This window comes from Crocodylus porosus, unplaced genomic scaffold, assembly GCF_001723895.1.
Source record: "Crocodylus porosus isolate Cpor-Errol unplaced genomic scaffold, CroPor_comp1, whole genome shotgun sequence".
In the NCBI taxonomy this organism is placed as follows: domain Eukaryota; kingdom Metazoa; phylum Chordata; order Crocodylia; family Crocodylidae; genus Crocodylus; species Crocodylus porosus.
The window spans coordinates 22,836,321-22,846,291 of NW_017728948.1; the positions used below are offsets into that span (position 1 = coordinate 22,836,321).

The following is a 9,971-nucleotide window of genomic DNA, read 5'->3' on the forward strand; positions in this document are numbered from 1 at the left end:
AGATTCAAAGTTAATATATTTGTGTATAGCTCATCTCTAGCTCACAACTGTCACATACTTCCTAGAATGTCTTTTGTTCTGCAGCCATCAGCTATGTTGTAAAAAATGTGCAACATTGTAAAGGGTGCATCCGACTGTGACAGACTTGCGAAAGCAAGAATAGGGATGTGAGACTTCTCTCCATATGTGTTAAAGAGCTATGTATCTGAGACCTCAATGTTTTACTGGCTTCTTTGTAAGGGAGCATTTACTCTAGGCATGTAAGACAGCTTAGTTTTTATGTCTGTCTGAAACACAGGTCAGACGGGGTAGCAAAAATAGGAAACTGCTTCCTGATCACTACATTTTTCCTGCAACATAGTTTAAAATTTCCTATACAGCTGCACTTGGATTAAACATTTGATGATGATAACCACAACACAATGAGCGCATACCGTTTTAGGAAAAAAGTCAATTGTTTATGAGGAACAGAACCTGAAAATATTATTAACAATGACTTACAAGGGCAGTGCACTAGAATATCAAAAACAAATATTCCTTCTTTGTGTCTCCTGCTATGCAGGCACTCTCTGATTTTGGCACTTTTTTATTTTGAACCCCATTATAATGGTGCCATATTTTCATGTCAATATGTTGGAATAGGTCTCAGCGTATCTTTAATCATCTGAAAAGCGTGTCATTGTTACCACCGTGTTATTTCCAGTGCTATATTGCCAGTTCCTGGTAAAACCATTTATTACTGATGTCTGTTGTTTTATGCACCTGAATAAAGTTGGCTGAGCAGTGAAGTGGCTAAGCTTCTTCTGGTTTTTACTTGCATATTTACTTGCTAGTTAATGGGACTTCATATATGGTAAGGTGTCTACCACATGAATAAGAAAGGAAAGATGTGGGCAAGATCCAATAAAGAAGTTAGGGCATGTGTAGATGAAACAGGGACCCTAAATTGAAGTGGTGGGTTTTTAAAAACACCGGTTCAGTTTAGGACTCTTTAAACCTCTGTGTTGTGCACACACCCAAACTTACCTGCCTGTCTGGTGGCAGGGAGGGGAGGGTGAGCTGCCAGTGGGCAGAGTGGTCCCTGGGCTGCAGGGGGGCTGGTGCTTCCCTCTGCAGCAGCAGTGGTCCACCCCCCCACCCCCGGTGACACCTGCCTGCAGGCACCTGACTTGGGCGGCCCGGGGGGTACCGCAGCTGTGGAGGGAAGCACCAGCCCCCTGTGCAGCTCGGGGGAAAAAAATAGATTTTAGGCAAAGCCTGTCTTCCCGAGCTGCTGCCAGGCTGCCTGCATCAGCTTCCTGCAGAGCCCCTGATTTGCATGGAGCCCAGAGCTTCGCTCCATTTCTGTAGGGCAGCAAACTGAAACTCTTTGGAGTTTTAGTTTGCTGTGTCCCAAGTAATTTAAAGTGCATTATACCACCAAATTTGCTACAGCAGCTAGAGTTACTGTGTAATACACTGCCAACACATACAAACACCAGCACCATTAAAGCAGTGGAAAAGCATTTAACCCACTTTAAAGTGTCATGCACTCATGCCCCTTCTTTTGTCTACACATGTCCTTAGGCACCAAAAGTGGCACTAAAGTAGAATTTACATCCCCATGTCCAACACTATGTGCCTGAAAAATGCAGATTTAGTAGTGTTTAAGATCTGCACATACCTAGAATAATGTCTGTATGTATGTCTGTCCTAGTCTTGGCAGGTCTGTGCTGTTCAGTACTTAGCTCATTCCTCAATCTGATCCAAATCCAAACACTATAGGCTCCCATACATGTGCAGCGACACAGCTCTGATGCACTGTAATTACAGCATGTTGGAGCAGACTCGATTAATCAAGTCTGCTGGAGTGTGGTAATTACCATGTTCCAGCAGACTCCAGCATCACATGTATTAGTATCCCTGCACTGAAAAATGTTAGCAGGGGTGTTTTAACTAAAGCTTCTTGAGTGGGCTTTAGTTAAAGCAACCCCGCCACCATTTTTCAGCACAGGGTTGCTGATGCATTTGAAGCTCTGGGCACTTTAAATTAGTATGGTTCTCGGAGCTGTGCTAATTTAAAATCCCCCCATTTCACCTGGAGCATGTCAGTAAAGGCCCTACATGCTTCTGCAGAGAATATGATCCAGAAAACATTCTCAAAAGCATGACCAGAGCACGCTGATGTGACTGGGCTTCCTACAAAATGCAGTGGAACTTGCCACTTTCTTTTAAAAGACTGATAGTGATGTTGCTTCCTTTTTAATATAATAGATGAGAAGGTATAGTACTCACCCAGGAAGTTGGGCTCACTTGTTTAACTTTCAATTCTGCCTGAGTGGATTCAAAATTGCATCTTCCACCTCCTGGGAGCATGTTACTACTATCAGCATATGGGCCATACTGGGTGGTCATGGGGTGCTCTCCATTCCTCTGGTTCTGTCATGGCAACAAAGAATGCAAGACTGTATTGGTCTACAAGGGTCTTGGATGAGAGAAGAACATGACTTTCTAGTCTAATGGTGAGAAAACAAACTTGGGAGGGGGGATGAAACGCACATGTGCCCCTGCCAGTCCGTCCAGTATCTACATGTAGAGTTTTTTACTGCACAGCAGGATAGTACTTGTAAATACTATCCTGTAAATTCAAGTACTATCCTGCTGTGGAGTAAATTAGTTTACTCCAGCCTAATAGGGATGCATGTGTAGACACCGAGATGTTTACTTCACACCTAATTAACTTACCGTGCACCCACTGAGTATTATACAGTTATGTAAGTTTTCACTAAGCTTAAAGGGCAGGAGAGAGACCAAATAAAGGCCTCGGGTAGTCTTAGGCACTCATGCCTGTAACCAGCTTTGTAGGCTTTTCTTACCCAGTGTCAGCTGCCTTCTGTGTTCATAAAGCTGGCGGAAAAATCCCTTCTCATGGATCATGATTTATTACCAGGAACTTATCCATATGGTCAGGTGGCTGCTAGCTTTACAAGACTGCCTTGGGGCTAGGCACATTTTAAGTATGAGTGACATAGTCTTTTCCCCAAAAGTTGGCTACTCAGCCAGTTGTCTAGAAATGGTTTCTCCTGAGATGAACTGCTTTTAGGATTTCCTCCAATATCCTCTGTCAGAGCTATATTATCCTTGCTGAATCTGGTTAAAGGATTTGGGCCCCAATCCAAAGCTCAATGAAGTAAGTGGAAAGGTTCCCATTGATTTCAATGGGCTTTGGATTGGGTCCCTACCAGACTCGCATCCTCTATTACCTTCTGTATATCTGACTCTGCTATCCATAGGTAGGAGGAGATGAGGGAAGATGAACTCTTCTTAGAGCACTTAGAAATGTTTTTGGAGTATGGACAAATTTGTTGCAAAGTTTAAAAAAAAAAGGGCAAGAGTGTGTGGTGTCAGACGTCCATGTTGATATTTGAAAAAATGGGCTAAGCTGCTGTGCTTCAGTTGTTGTTGTGTTTAGTTTTTTTTGGGGTGTCTGTTTGCTCGTATTATTAGACAATTCTGCTGGGAACTGTGCCACACTTTTCCCTTTACCCCAGCAAATAGGTATGCATGTTTTTTTGTGTGATGCTGACAGTGCAGTAGCCTAATAACGCTGCACAGCAGCATATTAACACAGTCTTTGACTGGCATGCTACTGTGCATCTCAGGTAGGCGTTTCCAGTAAGTCTAAGGACAATGACTCTCAACATTTTAGACTCAAGGCACACCTCAATAGACTCAAAAGCACCTTTGAAAATGCCAGCTTAGTTTTCACTCATTTTTTACTATGGAAAAATAATAGAACAAAACAGATCAGAATAGAACAATTCTTCTGTTGCGGGGAACAAAACAGATCAATGTTTTTGGTGTTATGGATTCCTATTTGCAATCTCTGGGTTTAGCTTTTGAATCATGTTTCCACACTTAACAGTACTAACATTTAAAGGCGCATTGATACATCAGTCCCATATCAGATCGGCACAGATATAAGGAAAACTGTCAGTATAGGCAATTGGCTTTTTTTAGCTGAGGTTGCTCAGCCTGACAGCATGGAGATCAGCTGAGTCTGGCCGGTAAGTCTATGGGGGGGGGGAGAGCTGTGGGGGGCAGATTGAAGACCCCACAGTGAGGAAGACAGTGGGGCTGGGGCAAGGGCAGGTGCTGCACAGCTGGGGTGAGGTGTGAGATGGAGTTGCAGCTTGTTTGAGGGGCATGGGAGGCAGCTCCTGCTGCTGCATGCACCTAGGAGGGGATGAGGGGCATGTGCCCCCAGATCTGCACATGGGGCAAGGGTGGGCTGCCACTGTGGGCTGGGACCATGGTGGGGCTGGGCTCTTCCTGATGGGGGACTGGGCTGGGCTGTGTTTGGGCTGGGCGGTGGTGGTGCTGGGTGAAGGGGGCTGCAGCCACCCCAAAATTCACCATAGCCTCTCCAATCTCCCCTTCCCCTCCAGTGCCACTGCCACCCACCCTGAGTGTAGCCAACGTCAACTCCCCCACTGGGAACAGTCCTAGCCCGGGGGCAAGATCCAGGGGCACATGCCCACATGTCCTCCTGGGTGAGTATAGTGATGGGAGCTGCTAAAGCCCCCATGCCCCCCAGGTGAGCCACTTGTGGCTCTGTCCTGCACTCCACCTTGGCTATGCAGTGCCTGTCCTCCCCAACCCCACTTCCTCCCTCACCATGGGGGCCTCAATCTGCCCCCCCATGTCCCTTCCCTTCCCCCTTCCCTCACAACTGACTTACCAGCCAGTAAATGCAGGTAGTATAAACATTAGGTAAGTTAAAAATTCTAAAGAAGACAGAGCAATCTGAATTACTTGGAAAGCTAGACACAAGCAAACCACCAGACAAATGTCAGTGTGGCCAAATGCAAAGTCATCCACATGGAAACAAATACTGCAGGCCTTACCTTAAAGAGTAAGGACTCTATCCTGGGAAGCGGTTTTGCTGAAGGAGGTGTCACAGTGGATAATTTGCTAAATATGAATTTGTAATGAAATACTGTGAACAAAAGGGCTAAAATTATTCTTGGATGCATAAATGATGCATTATCTCATACGGATTCTATTACCTCTGTTTTTGTGACTGCTACTGGAATACTGTATCCAGTTCTGGTGGTCACAAGTCAAGAAAGACTTTGACAAAGTGGGAAAGACTGAGAAAAACACAGGTATGACTAAAGAATTAGAAATCATGTCTTTGTGGTGAAAGACCCAAAGAGCTCAATTATACTTGATCTATGGAAGTATTAGTAAAGGAGTTGTTCAGTCTAAAAGTACCTACATAGGCAACCAAAATCCAGTATTAGAAAGCTGGATTCAGTAATCTAGTTGACAATAGAATAACAAGATACAATAGCTGGAAGCTGAAGTTAAACAAATTCAGACTTGATATAGGCACACATTATTTTAATGGTGACAGTAATTAAACAATAGAACTACTTGCTAGGGATGAGGTAAAGTCTCCATTGCTGGAAACTTTAAAAACAAGTTTGGATGTTTTTGTAAAACACAGTGCCCAGATGAAACAGAAAAAAATTTGGGACTATCTGTGGCATGGGATCTGAACGAGGTCACACTAGGGGATTGCGAGGGTCCCTCTTGCCTTAAAGCTATTAATTTATCTATTGAAATGTTGCAGGTAGATGATCAGTAGGGCACTGGTTTATAAAGGCAGTCATTAATGTCTGTGTCTCTGCAGGGAGTAGAAGAGTTGTTGTGAGTAGCTGAACATAGGTGCACCGATACATTGGTTCCGATATCGGATCGGTACTGATATGAGGAATTGTTTATATTGGATATAGGTCCAATGGGGCCAATAATTTAGCTGATAAATACCCACGCTGCATGCAGCTGGAAGTGTGGAGAGCTGCCTTAAGCTGATAAATTGGAAGAGGAGCGGGGAGAGCAGTGGCATGGGGGCGCAGATCCATGCCCCCTGGGGTGAGGGAGGGCAAGGGTGCAGGGGGTGGGTGCGGGATGGAGGTGCAACTTGTGGGATGGGTTGTGGCAGCCCCAGCTGAACCTCCTGCCTTCATCCAAGCACCGGGAAAAGTGGCAGCTGCGCTGGGTGGTGGCACAAGCCTGGGAGTGAAGCTGCACAAAATTTGGGGTGGCTGCAGCCTCCTCCCAGCACTGCTGGAGCCTGCTACAAGCCCAGCGTCTGGCAAGAAGAGCCCTGTGCAGGGCCACCTCTGGCTCCACCCTGCAGCTGCTGCCCACCCCACACCACGCAGATCCCCCCCTGACTCTCTGGGTGTAAGCAGCAGTAGGAAATGTCCTTCCCCACGACCCATGCCTCTGTCCCGTGCCCCCCCACAGCTGGGCAGCACCTGCCCCTGCCTCCTCCCTCACTGTGGGGGACATTGATCTGCCCCCCAATGCCCCTTCCCTCCCTCCTCCCCTTCCACCATACCAGACTTACCACCTGGACGCACTGTATTGGATATCAGATCGGTTTTGACCCATATGCCTCCTTAGATATTGGGTATTCATATCAGTTCCTAAAATCTCTATTGGTGCACCCGTAGTTGAAGGTACTGTATTTGCACTTGCTTCTTTACTGAGAAAAGTAACAGTCTGACAGAAAGAGCCTAAGGAGACAGCACCTAAGAAAGTGTTACCTGCTAGTGATTGTATTTACATCTTGCCCTCATTTCTTGTCTCTCTTGTGGTCTGTGGGGATCTACTTATGCATCCCTCAGTACAATCCCATAACTCTGTCCATCTTGGGATCCTGTAGTCTATTCTGTGGCTTACAGATGCAACAAGTTTGTTCACTGTAGATTGGCTTGAATCAGGAATGCCAAATTAGAATACATTTTTCTAAAGGATTCAGGGCAAGGTAGAGATAATGCAGGAAAAATCAGGCTTAAGAATGTGTTTGCGTTGAGTACACATGAAAGTGTTCACTCTAACCATCTGTGCACACCTTAATTGCTGTATAAAGACCCCAGTTGTGGCAGAGGAGATCAGGACCTGCACTAGTATCTGCTCCAATGGGAAAAGCATAAAATTTGTGCTGCAGGGAGATATATATGACTGACATTTCAGCATTCACAACTAACAAATGGGAGCTGCCTGGAATGAAGAGCAGACCTTCAAGGGAGGACAACATTTGTTCTGGCCCTTAACAACTTTCCAGCTCAGTATTTTGTACGGAGAAGCTATTTAGAATCTTCTAATATTTCTTAATTCTGACTTCGCTCTGTTTCTAAGATTTCTGTATTTGGATTCATAAGCCTAAGGTAACTGGCTTTATGAAGACTGGGGTATGAAAAATAGGGTGGATAATAGTTTTTGCTAGAATCTATGCCTCACCACTTACAGGAAAACTATGCATAATAGTGTGGAGTGATATAAAGGTCTTGGACTTGATCCAGTAATGGCCCTGGGCATCTCCATAAAATTAGGTGTAATGGTGCCCTAAGTTTTTGTGTGCTTGACTCTCAGAATGGAAACCAGAACTCTGAGTGGGATCTATACTGCCTCCATGCTACCTTCAAGATCACCAACAAAAGCAAGCCCTGACAAATCATATTTATTCTGCACCTCCTGTTTCTGACACAACGATAGTAGGATATGGCTTCCCTGCTTTCATTCTAAAGATCACTGCCTCTGGTATGCCATTACCAGGGCTTTCAGGGATATCTCTGGAGTGTTTTCACATCTATGTTTCTGGGTTTGAATGTTGCAAAGCATGTGGCTGGTCCTTCTTTTTCATTTGCAGCCTTGAGATTGGCTCAGTGCCAAAATAGACATACCCTATGCAAGAGCTGGACCGCTCAGGAAAAGGAGGGTGAGTTGGGATTCAGAACTGGCAGCATGATAAACAGGTATCTGCCTAAAGGCAACATGCTCAGTGTATGAAATCCTCCATCCACAAGGGATCCACAACCAGAGACTCTCCTGTAGGTACCTACCTACTGCTTTTGTCTCAAAGAACTGCGCAGACTTCACTCTTTAAAAAAAATCAGTGCTGCTAAAGAAGAAGGTACCGTGGGGGATCTAGATGCAATACCTTATTCTGCTTGAGGTGATGCAACTCACATCTACTATTTCTTAGGAGAGTGCCTACCAGGTATCCACTGGGCTATACTGGGACTTGGAGGAGCAGAGCTGAACAAGAAGGGGAGGTTACAAGAATTCAGGGTGCATTGAACCATAAAAAGAAAAAGAAAAAAGAGCCCAACTCTTTCCAAAGGTTAGAGTAGCCACATGGAGGAAGAAGATTTGAATTCCTGTTCCTGCCCCAGGGTTTTGGATTTTTGGTGGTGGTGTATGTGTGGGAGGGGGGAGAGGAGGGGATTGTTTTTGTTGTTTGTGGGTTTTTTTGCTCGAACCATTTATTTAATAACACACAGGCTAAATATTGCCTAACTGCCAACTGATACATGGAAGTTTCACTGGATCTGTCCTTTGGTACAAGCCTGGGCTGACACTTTCTTAATAGCTGCGTGGATTTTCTTTCTGGCTGTTCATTAAACATGTACCAAAAAGAAGAATGCTTTGGCAAATCTCCCTCAGGCTCTATTATTCAGGCTTCTCATGTCAGTCCCAGTCCCTATCTCCTTGCCTAGCCAGTCCCCATCTCTGGGCCACCCTGTGGCTCAGACTGCAACAACCTGGGGCTCCCAGGAAGCCTGGGGATGTGTGAAGGCCCTTCATGACTGGGATCACTGCACCTGCAGTCTCCCAACACTGCAGCTGGGTGTCCTGTCATCTGGGAGCTCCCTGGTTTGGTGGTGCACATGGCTCCCGTCTACACCTCAACTGGGAGCTCCGATCAGCTGACCCAGCTTCCAGTCACAGGGGACCCTGGCCACTTAATTACCAGTGTGATAGGAAATTGCTATAAATTTATTATTTCTGTGGCAGCAAGGTGCTCCCAGAGGGGAGAGGGGAATCCATGCAGGCCCCAAACCTGAGAAACAGCCACCCCACAGGGAAAACTTACCTCCTGTCGGGCAGCCACAGCAGGAGCTGGAACCGCAGCTGTGCGAGCTGGCATTACGCCTGCTGTTTAATCAGCTAGTTCCCAGCTGGGGAACAGCTGGACCAGTTACAGTCACTGTACCAGCCACTGTGGGAAAGTTTAAAAACCACACCAGAACCTGGGCGGGGAAAGACCCGAAGACTGAGAGCACCGGCTGTGCTGAGGCTCCGGCACAGGAGAGGACCAGCACAGCCAGCACTGCACCAGCAGGCAGAGCAAAAGAAGCCTTTGAGCCCCCTGTTGAAGTCAGACCAGGGGAAGAATCTAAGCTCCCTGTAGGAGACAGAGCAGGGGAGGTGTTTGAGCCCCTGTAGGAGGCTGGGGGAAAGGAGGCAGCTCCATATCCCTCTCCTCCTGAGGAATATAATTCTTTTGAAAACAAGGAAAAAAAAAAAAGGAAAAATTCAGAGAGAACAAAACTCCCCACTCGGAGGCATTGCAGTAGGCATTACATCCCGCCTAGATAGACTGACAGCCTCGAGGGAGAGAAGGCCACTCATTGAGGCCAGAGAGACGAGTACCAACTGAGCCCACTTGGACATGGGATTCCTCCCGAAGCATGCTGTGGGCAAGCCTGCAAGACCGGACCACCATTATACGGATGCTCATCCAGTTGGCGAGTGGTTGGGGTGTAGGGGAGGAGGAGCCCCTTGGAACATGGCGCCAAAATTGTGAGTACTGCTGTTTCCCAGGAAGATCTCCATTGAACCCTCTCTCTTATAGCATAACATCAAGTTGTGGCAGGTGAGTTGAGGGGAGGGGATTGTCAAAGATTAAAGTCTTTGATTTCAGATGCCGATGGCAAAAGGTCAGATGGCAAGGGGTCAGAAGCTAACACAATAAACTCTGTGGTTGTAATTTATGCCTCTGTATTAACAGTGTTGCATATACACACCCCTGTCTGTGCCTCATTTCAAATTATTTAAGTTTTCATACGAAAAAGACAAACTGACCTTGACGGCCCAGCACAAAAGATAAAGTATCTATAGTAACGAAATTA

The 9,971-nt window shown here is 46.1% G+C and overlaps 1 long non-coding RNA gene across 1 annotated transcript in view; it reads left to right on the top strand.

The window, feature by feature from the left end:
- The first annotated feature begins 771 nt into the window (after positions 1–771).
- Positions 772–9,971, top strand: part of LOC109321988 — a 13,828-nt gene continuing 4,628 nt past the window's right edge. The window contains exons 1-2 of the long non-coding RNA XR_002104261.1: positions 772–783; positions 5,929–5,935. This is a non-coding gene — a long non-coding RNA (uncharacterized LOC109321988). The remainder of the gene's footprint in view (positions 784–5,928; positions 5,936–9,971) is intronic.